The sequence below is a fragment of the Lonchura striata genome, chromosome 28, assembly GCF_050655825.1.
Source record: "Lonchura striata isolate lonStrDom1 chromosome 28, ASM5065582v1, whole genome shotgun sequence".
NCBI classification, from domain to species: Eukaryota; Metazoa; Chordata; class Aves; order Passeriformes; family Estrildidae; genus Lonchura; species Lonchura striata.
Window position 1 is genome coordinate 5,982,567 of NC_140730.1, and position 9,409 is coordinate 5,991,975.

Below are 9,409 nucleotides of genomic sequence, written 5' to 3' on the forward strand. Positions count from 1 at the left end.
GCAACAGCACAAAGCACGACAAGTCAGGGCAGAGGGTTACCATGGAGCTAAGGAAGCCCAAACTTCCCAAGCAGACCCAGAATTCCTCACCTGCCCTGTGTGCAGAGAGAGACTGCGAAGAGGATCAGGCTGCCCTCAGTCACTGTGTCCTCACACATCACAACCAGCCCAAGCAGCCTGAGATGCCACCAAACCCTGACCTGAATTCTGACATCCAGCAGCACACAGCCCCATTCAGCTGCTCTCCCAGAAACACTGGACAAGCTCAGCACTGACCCGGCTTTACCTGGTTGTTTGGGACACCCTGCAAGAAGGATCACACAGAAAGGTGCAGGATCCCACTGAAAGGTGAGGAGAAGCCACGAGCACCTCACCAAGCCAGCCCAGGGAATGGGAAATTCTGCCATTAGCAGGATCCACTGCAGAGGATTTCACCACTAATAAACCCTTGCCACCACAGACCACAGTGAAAGCAAAACCAGCAGAGCATTTCTTTTCTGATAAGCTGCTTTTATCAGGAAGTTCAGCCCAGCTGCCCACACCAGCCCCAGGTGGAGAGCAGCTCCCAGCCTGTGCCTTTAAATCCCCTTGGCAGCGCAGGACTGGGGCTGAGGGAGCAGACACACCCTGTGCTCCAGCGCTGGAGCACACAAACATTTCCTCCCAGCCATTCCACACTGCGGCTCAGCCAGAGCTGCCTCCTACCTGCCAGGGCCGTGCCAGAGGGAACACAGGCTGTGCCACACACACCTGGACATGCACAGACTTAAACTCATTTCCTGAATCCCTCCTGCTTCCCCGCCAGCACTGGACATTCTTTCCTCAAACTTCTTCCTTAAGGCAAATATTTGGAGTCTAACAGGCATTCCTCATGGAAGGCACAAGTTAAATATTGGCCCTAAAACAACAACAAGTGCCTTTCAATGATTCTGGCTGGAGAAGCACCGCTCTGGACTTTGATTCCTGGCTCTGAACAAAAATAGGAGGAAAGCACTGAGCGTTACACTCTTCTCCTGGGAGAAGTCAGATTTCAGGCTCTGCAAGCCCCCTGCCAGGACCACAACCAGCAGTGGGAACTGTCCCTGCTCGTGCTTTCTCACACCTCGGGTGTCTGCTGTCACCCAGCCAAGGCTGCTGCAGTGCATCCTCTGCACTGGGCACAGGACCAGTCTGAGTCTCATTTCCAGGTCTGTGATTATATATCCTCAGAGAGACACTGGAGGAGACCTGCTGGGAACCATGAGTGCCGTCCAGGGCATTTGCACACCTTGTGCTCTCTGCCTCTGGCTGCACCACCAGCATTCCCAAAGGTGCCCACCTCTCCATCCAGCCATGCCCAGCTCCTCCGTGCAGAGGATGCTCCAGGCTGTTCCTGCTCTGCACGCAGCCCAGCCCCCGACAGACGTGCTGGCTCTTGTAAGAAAACATCCCAGTAAGGCAAGAGAGCACTCGGAGACGGCAGCACAGTAAAAGGGAGAGGGAAGGGTGAGGAGGAAAAAGAAACCTGCACTGAGGTCAGTACATCGGAAGCCTGGCAGCACTCAGGTCCTGGGATATCAGAGGCACTTTCCACATGGATCAGGGGAGCAGAGGTGCTGTCGTGACTCTGCAGCCAGAGCCCTGCAGAGCCAGGTTTGTTGCACTCCAGAGCAGCTCTGTGATGTCCAGATGCTGCTGATGATCCAAGCCTAAGCAGAGGGGCTGTTCCATCACCCTCATTGCAGGCAGGTCCCAAAGAGTCCCTGCCAAATTCACCCCAAACCAGAGTCTCCTTCAACACCAGGGGTCTGCCCACTGCTTCTCCAGAAAGCACCTCAGCAGATAGCCTGAGAAAGGTTACACGGCACAGATGTGGTACACACCAACTCACACTCGCAGGGTTTGTTCTGCAGGGTTATATCCTACTAAATTCAGCATGGGGTGTGTTAAATGAGCTTCCCTTTTGCTCTCCTGTGGACCCTGTAAGCCCAGGAGCACCTTGTCCAGCTCTGCCCACTCTGAGCAGACCTGGGAGGCAGGAGAGGGACTCAGCAGTGGAGAGCTGCTCCCTGGCAACTTCCTCCATTGCTGTGGGAGATGGAGAGTTCTGACAGTCTGCTATGCTGGAATTCCTCTCTAATACCTTCCCAAGACACTTACGATAGTACTTCAAGGTGGGGAATCTGCTAGGGGCTCGGACACCCTCTCAGTGAGATCTCCTGATGGGGCAGACACCTCTCTGAAAAGTGTGGGTTTAAAAGTCACCCTGGAGGAAATGTTAACGCTCCCAGCACTTCCTATTCCCTCCCCAGCCACCAAAGCCCATGGAGGGACGAGCTCCAGCAAGTTTGAGCAGGAATTCCCAAGGCTCAAGGCAGAGACCAGCCTGTACCTGTCAGCACCAACACCTCCTCATCCCACAGCACACTGACCCTGCACTGCCAGAACCAACTGCAGCTCCTCAGCTCCTGGCTCCGAGCAGTCCCTTCCAGCACAGGGATGGATCCCACCTCAGCTCCCAGCACCCGAGTCCTTCCTTAATATTCCCTGTACTTGGCAGCACCAAAGCCAGACTTGACTCAAACCAGCATCGCCTTTGGGATGAGAGGCATCGGCAGAGCTGGGGGCGAGGGGATTCCAGAAAAGCCTCAGCTTGCCCCTCGCCCACACACACACGGCACAGAAGTTGCTGGAAAGCACCATCCTCTCCCCACATCAAACCAGGGAAACCAAGCAGAGTATAAACTTCATCACTGCCAACAGTCCCTGCTAAAAAAAGGATAAGAGAAAGGGGTTTTTGCTTTGTTGTTTCTACCTCGGTGCTACCTCAAAAGCAGCAGGATTTTTTTACCTGAAAACACTGGGCAAGGACAGAGTCTGCAAAAATGGAGCTTTTGTAGCACAAACACAGCTCTGTTGGGGTTTAAATAAGATTTCCACTGACCTTTTTGAGCCCATCGTTCAGCCACCCACACCCAAGCAGCCCCTCTTAGCAAGACTCTGCAGCCCCCAGCCTGGGAAGATTAATAAACCCCCAGAGACTTGGCTGTGCTCCCAGGGAACCCCCACACCCCTCCCAGCACCACTCCTGCTGCACAAACTGCTCAGCTGCAAAGCTCTTCCAAAGGAAAGCTGCACAAAATCCAAGTTCAAGCTCAACCTTAAGCCCTGTTTATTAACTTAAGAACATCTCTCTCAGGGTGACAAAGCTGGTGCATCACCTGCCAACCGTCTCATTCACCACTGGGAAAGCAAAGGCCAGGCCTGTCTCATTAAAAAGCATTACATAACATTAAGTAACAAAGGGCTACAGGAAATTCTTTGCTTGGTGGACATGTAAAAATGAATGATTCAAAAATTAACGCTCCTTTCTTCCAGGCTCCAGTTGTCTCCAGAACCCTGGGAGGCCAATGAGCACCTTATTTCCAAGGCAACAGTGTCCTGGCTCATCCCAAATCCCACTCTCACATCCAACTTATTGCCACCCCTGCCCTGCAGACACTAAACAACACACAGCACAGCCCAGCTCACGTTCAGAGCATGATCCCCAGGCACCAGTGGGTGTGTTTCTGCTGCCTGTGGCACAGGGACCCTTCCCCAACCTGGGGTCAGATCAGCTGGACCTCTCTGGGCAGGAATTTGGGCTTCCCCCATGTCACCATCTCAGTGCAAGCCTTTCACAGACAGGACTGTGAGAGCACCTGGTTTCATGTCACCACAAGGGTTTGAGACCAGTGTTTCCTCTGAGTGAGGATGATTCTGCTGCAATATTTCAAGTTCCAGGGGCCCGATGCAGTGGAAGGCAGGTGTCAGCAGGGCAGCACTTGGAAAGGCCACTGCCACCAACCTCCCAGCAGAACTCAGACACCACAGCACTGGGAGATCCTCCTGGAGACACACTGAACTCCTATCCACCATCTCGCTGGAGCCAAAGAAGCCAATTTAAAGTCTTTATAGAACTAATTGAATTCCTCTACTGCAGGAGCAAACTCTCCTTACTGAGGGTGGTGGATGAAACCAGAGACTCCTTGCCCCATGTAGCATTTTGAAACACGCTGCAAAGCCTTACCTAGAAGTTTCCGCTTACCTGAAGAGCCATTTCCCACACCACACAGGGCTTGGGGTGGGTGCTGATCTGCTGCTGCCATGCTCTGAATGTGGTGAGCGGAAGGCAGAGACATCCTGTGGTTTTACAGCCACTGCACCACCCTCCCTCCTGCCCCCACCGGGCTGGGGGGCCTGTGAGCAGGGGGCCACAGCTCTGAGCACCATGGGTGTCACCCAGGAACCTCACAGGGTAGGACAGATAAGGCAGGGGGAAGACTTCAGAGTGGAATCGCAGAATGGTTTGGGTTGGAAGGGAGCCTAGAGCTCATCCAGTTCCATCCCCTGCCATGGGCAGGGATGCTTTGCACTAGACCAGGGTGCTCCTTTTATCCAACCTGGCCTTGGAACTTCCAGGGACAGGGCAAACACAGCTGCTCTGGGTAATCTGTGCTAGCATCTCACCACTGCCACAACCAGGAATTTCCTCCCAATATCCATCTAACCCTCCCTCTGCCAGGGGAAGCCATTCCTCCTTGTCCTGCCACTCCAGTTCCTGATGCACAGGCTGCTTTTTCAAAGCCAGTTATTAGATATATTGCATCAATGTAGCATACAAGGGAGGGGCTGCCCACAGGAAGGGCTTCAGGGCTACAGCCTGGCCAGGAATTTAGAATTCTTCAGGAGGAGGAGGGCAGCTGGCGTGAACCTGACAGAGGACCCTGATTCTCCACACTCAGCTGCCTCAGCAGAAAATCATTTTTTACCTCCCTCACAACCAAAGCTGTTGCTCCTCTACAGCGACATATCTACCAGAGACAGCAACTGCCAGCAGGAAGTAGAAACAGCCTCTCACAAAACCCCAAATCTATTCACACAGCTACAGGAAGATGACTTGTTCTCCAGCAGAACCCCAGAGCTGCTGGGACCTGCTCTCCCTCCCTGTCCTCCCAGCTCACAGGTAGAGCTGGACTGAAGCAGACTCCAGGTCACACCACGTCAGGGCCAAGGAAGGAGGCTCAGGTTCACAGCTTCTCACTGCACCCACAACGAGCCACGTCTGCCCAGTCAGAGCCCAATTACAGGGCTGTGGGCAGAGCTGCTCCCACAGGCTCTCAGCAAAAAGCCGAGGCAAACACACGAAGGAAGCTCCCTGTTGGCACCCAAGTCTGTCCCTGCTCAGCAGCACTACAAGGGAAGAGGGTTTGACACCTCAAACTGCAGCAGGAGCAGCACAGGGCAAACCAGGCCACTGCCCTCTGGTACCAAACCCCACAGTGCCAGCCCTGCAGAGCGAGGGGAGGGTCTCCTCCCCACCCAGAGGCTGCAGCTCTCCTGCACACCCCACCACAGCACATCAGGGGCTGCTGAGGCTTCCTCACCCCTCACACCAAGTCTTTAGTGACTGTGGGGCTGCAGTTCCTGTCAGGAGGCAGGGATAAACAGCTTCCTACCCATCCTGGCTTGCACAGGGCCTGGGCCTTGCAGCAGTGCCCCAGATCAACCTGGGGGGGACCAGCCAAGCACAGGAGTGCTCCTCCAGCAGAGCTCATCCCAGCTCCTCCTAGCTAGGAAAACAACGGGGAGGGGGTGGGCAGGGGGAGACAGCTCCAGAGCACAGCCAGGCCCCAGTCCAGCAGAGACGTTTATTGGCAGCTGCTCTCAGACGTTGTGTCTTCCAGCCCAGTGGGGCTGCAGGGCGGGAGGAAACAGTGATTGCCCACGAGCACAACCCTCATGTCATTCCCATTGATCCGCTGAGTCACTCCCGTATTAACAGTTTTGACAACACCCGGGCTGCACAGGAGCTCTGACATGGAATACAAAACGAGGGCCACTGTGAAGCTGCTCCGGAGAGCGGCGCCCAGGAAGCTGCCGAGCTGCCAGGGCCCGCTCCCTGCGCCCAGGAGCTGCACCCAGAGCACCACACACACCACGCTGCAAGGGCAGGGCACGCAGCTCCATCCAGTGTGCCTGGGAAAGCTGCTGGACACCAGGTCTGCCCTGCAAACCACCACCAGCTGCACCCCGAGGATGCAGGGGCAAAGCAGAGCAGCTGCTGCTTTGGCAAAGGAGCCACACAAGTGATTTTGAAGTGATTTATAAGGCCTCAGAGCTGTCAGCTAACGAGGAGGAGATCAAACCCTAAGGCACAAGAGGGCAGCCACCTCTCCAGGCTGAGGGAGCTGAGCCCCCTTCAGATATGGGGGCTCCCCAGATCTCGTGTTCCCTGAACAGACCTGAACATGCTGGTGTTGGACCAGTCAGCAACACAACCCTCCCAGCACCCCAAAGCTGCTCAGGAGTGATAAAACACTGACCAAACAACGTCCCTATCTGCAACATACCAAATTAAAACAAAACCAACAAATCTTTGGCAAGTTCCTCACAGCAGCCAAGCCTATCCTGCCACAGCAAAGGCTCCCCATGGAGGCCTCCTGCCCTAATTTGCAGCAATTTTTTGTCAGACCACTGGCAAACACCAAACGTTTGCTCCAATCTGTTACATAAGGCCCAATTTTTAAACCTGTGTGCTGGCCGTGGGGAGATGGGGGCACACCATGTGTGGCAGCCTGACAGGGCAGCCTGGCTGGCAGGTGAACTCACACACTCCTCAGAATGCACTTCCACACCTCCAACCACTTGTTGTGTGGAAGGAAAACAAACAGATTAGTTCAGGAGGCAACTTCCAAAGGTTTTACACACCTTTCAACCTGGGTCCAGGATAACTCGAACTCTTTGGAATGGACTGATAGCATGGCAACTCAAAAGGGGTTTGTGAAACTTTGCTTTTTAACTTTAAAACACACCAAACACGGCAAGTCTTCATGTTGCCCAGCGCACAAAAGAAAAGGCACCTTCCTGACCAACCCCACAACTTCCCGTTGTTTGTTCCCCGAGATGCAGACCCAGCTCCCTCCTGCCAGCCAGCCACAGGAGCCACGGGCCTGCCCGGCAGAGCTGCTCCTCATTTGCAAACCTCAGACCAGCTCGAGTCGGCTCCTGTCTGCTGGGGGCAGGAGGGGGAGGGCACTTTTCCCTTTTCTCACATTCATCCTCACCCGCTTCGCTGGAGAAAAAAAAGCCGTTTTAAATACCAGGTTCAGCACGGTCCTTTCCCCAAATAAACACTTCCCAAGGCCTCTGGAGAGAGGAAAGCCACATACAAAGGAGCCAGCATCCTGCGAGGCCGGGGCGGGCCGAGGGGACTCGGCGGGGTCCATCCGACCCCATCCCCGCCGCCCACCGGCCTGGGGGGCTCGCACCCCTTCCCCGGGGCCACGAACCGGGCACGGCCGGGAGGGGACGGGGCGAGGCGACCCCGGGCCCTCAGATCCCGGCCCAGCCCGACCCCAACGCCTCCCCCAGCCCCCGATCCCAGCCTGGCCCCCACAGCCCCCCACCCTCCCCCGGCCCAGACCGGCCCCCCTCAGCCCCGCCACCCGGCGGCCTCCCCAGGCCGAGCCGGGGCCTCCCCCGGCGCCCCCACAGACCCTTCCTCTCCGCGGGCCGCTCCCGCCGCTCAACCCCCCGCCACCGCCCCGGCCCCGCCGCCCCCGCCCGCGGCGCCGCCCGGGCCGGCCGCCCCTCCCCGGTGCCGGCCGAGCGGAGCCGAGGCCGCAGGGCCCCCGCCGTCCCCCGGTGCTCCCCCGGCGTTACCTCGGCGGTCCCTCAGCGCCGGGCGGCGGCGCCGCTGCCCCGCGGCCGCTCCCCCATGGCGGCGCCCCCGGCCCGGCCCCGCTCGCCTCCCCTCCGCCGCTGCGCCAACGGCGTACGGCCCGCGCTGCGCCAACGGCGTAGGAGCCGCGCCGCGCCCGTGCGCGCCCGCGCGCCAGCGGCGCAGTCGGGCTTCGTGAATACGGGCCGCGGGGCGGAGCGCGGCGCAAGCGCAGCGGGCGCGAGGGTGGCGGCGCAGCGGCGCTGGCGTAGGGCGCGTTCGGGAATAGCGGCCGGCAGGCGGCGGCGCGGCTTTGCGGCAGCGCCGCGCGCTTTACGGCAGCTCCGGTTAACCCCGCGCTGCCCGGCGCCGCGGCCGCGACAGGGCCCGCGCTGCCTCGGCGCCCGGCGGGGCTGGAGGCCGCACACCGGGAGCGCACCGCGCTGTGGGGTGCCCTGTAGGGTCCGACCCCACTGGTGGATGTGGCTCCGGTGTGGGTTATCGCGCCGCTGTCGCGATTTGGGTGTCACCGTCCTCCGGGTGGGGCACGGGCCTGTTGCAGGGAGCAGCATGGGGGGTATGGACCCAGTTATAGGGGACAGGCCTGATATGCGAGTGAGCGCCGCACCGGAGTACAGCCCTGCTTTGGGGTAAAACCCCTGCTTTGGGGTAAAACCCCTGGTTTGGGGTACAGCCCTGTTTTGGGGTAAAACCCCTGGTTTGGGGTACAGCCCTGTTTTAAGGTAAAACCCTGTTTTGGGGTAAAACTTGTTTTGGGGTACATCCCTGTTTTGGGGTAAGGCCCCTGTTTTGCGGTACAGATCCTGTTTTGGGGTATATCCCCGTTTTGGGGTAAAATCCTTGTTTTGGGGTGCATCCCTGTTTTGAGGTAAAGCCCCTGTTTTGGGGTACATCGCTGTTTTGGGGTGCAGCCCCCGTGTTTGGATACAGCCCCTGCTCGGGGGTACAGCCCCTTTTTGGGGCACAGTTCCCTCACCCCCACATCCATCTGCTCTCCAGGCCCTGCGGGGCAGACTCCGGACAGGGACTGTGGCACCCCATCCAGCGGGACAGGGGGACGTCGGGCTGGGATTTCACAGGCATTGTCACCTTCTTGGGGACATCGCCCCGAGCAAAGCCACTGAGGGAAACAGCCTCTGCCGTGCAGGGAACAGAGCTCCAGGATTGTGGCATCTGCTGGGACAGCGTGTAGGTTTTGGGTTGAACTGAACGGAAATATTAATTTTTTGTAGTGGTTTTGCTTTGCTAATTTGAGACTTCCTTAATTTTGAGATTTTTTTTTTTTTTTTTTTGAGATCACCTGCTGTGAGGTGTCCTGAGCAGGGACACAGACCCCACTGCCACCTCCTAAAGCCTTTCATTTCCTTCTGATTGCTCACCTGGGGACAAACACTCCACCCCAGTACTCCCTCAGCGAAGGAGGGCACAGCCAGAGGATCATTTTATTTCTTTCTCACCCCTTTTTTCTAAAACCCCCAAGTCTGAGGCTTTCAGGGTAAGGCTGCAGGAAGGGGACACCCCTGCAGGACCCTGCTGGTCACATCTTCACAGCATGGAGCAGATGCACCCCAAAAGTATTTTGGGACAATACACAAATGAATTTGTGTGGGTTTCGGGGACAATCAGGTCCAGCCACCAGCATCACCCCAAGTAACCATTTCAGCATTTCCAACTGCTTGAGTTGGTTTTTTCTCCTGTTGCAGAAGT

At 57.2% G+C, this 9,409-nt stretch overlaps 1 protein-coding gene across 4 annotated transcripts in view; it reads right to left on the minus strand.

Annotated features, from left to right (window-relative positions):
• CSNK1G2 (casein kinase 1 gamma 2) overlaps positions 1-7,840 on the minus strand; it is a 42,868-nt gene extending 35,028 nt beyond the window's left edge. For 2 of the 4 annotated variants that reach the window (XM_021528249.4, XM_021528248.4), the window contains exon 1: positions 7,684-7,840. The gene's annotated coding sequence lies outside the window, so the exon portion shown is untranslated. Of the gene's footprint in view, positions 1-4,066; positions 7,273-7,517; positions 7,563-7,683 lie in introns of those variants that run through there. The other 2 variants (XM_085562599.1, XM_085562598.1) reach the window with 2 other exon arrangements.
• Between the last annotated feature and the right edge of the window lie 1,569 nt (positions 7,841-9,409).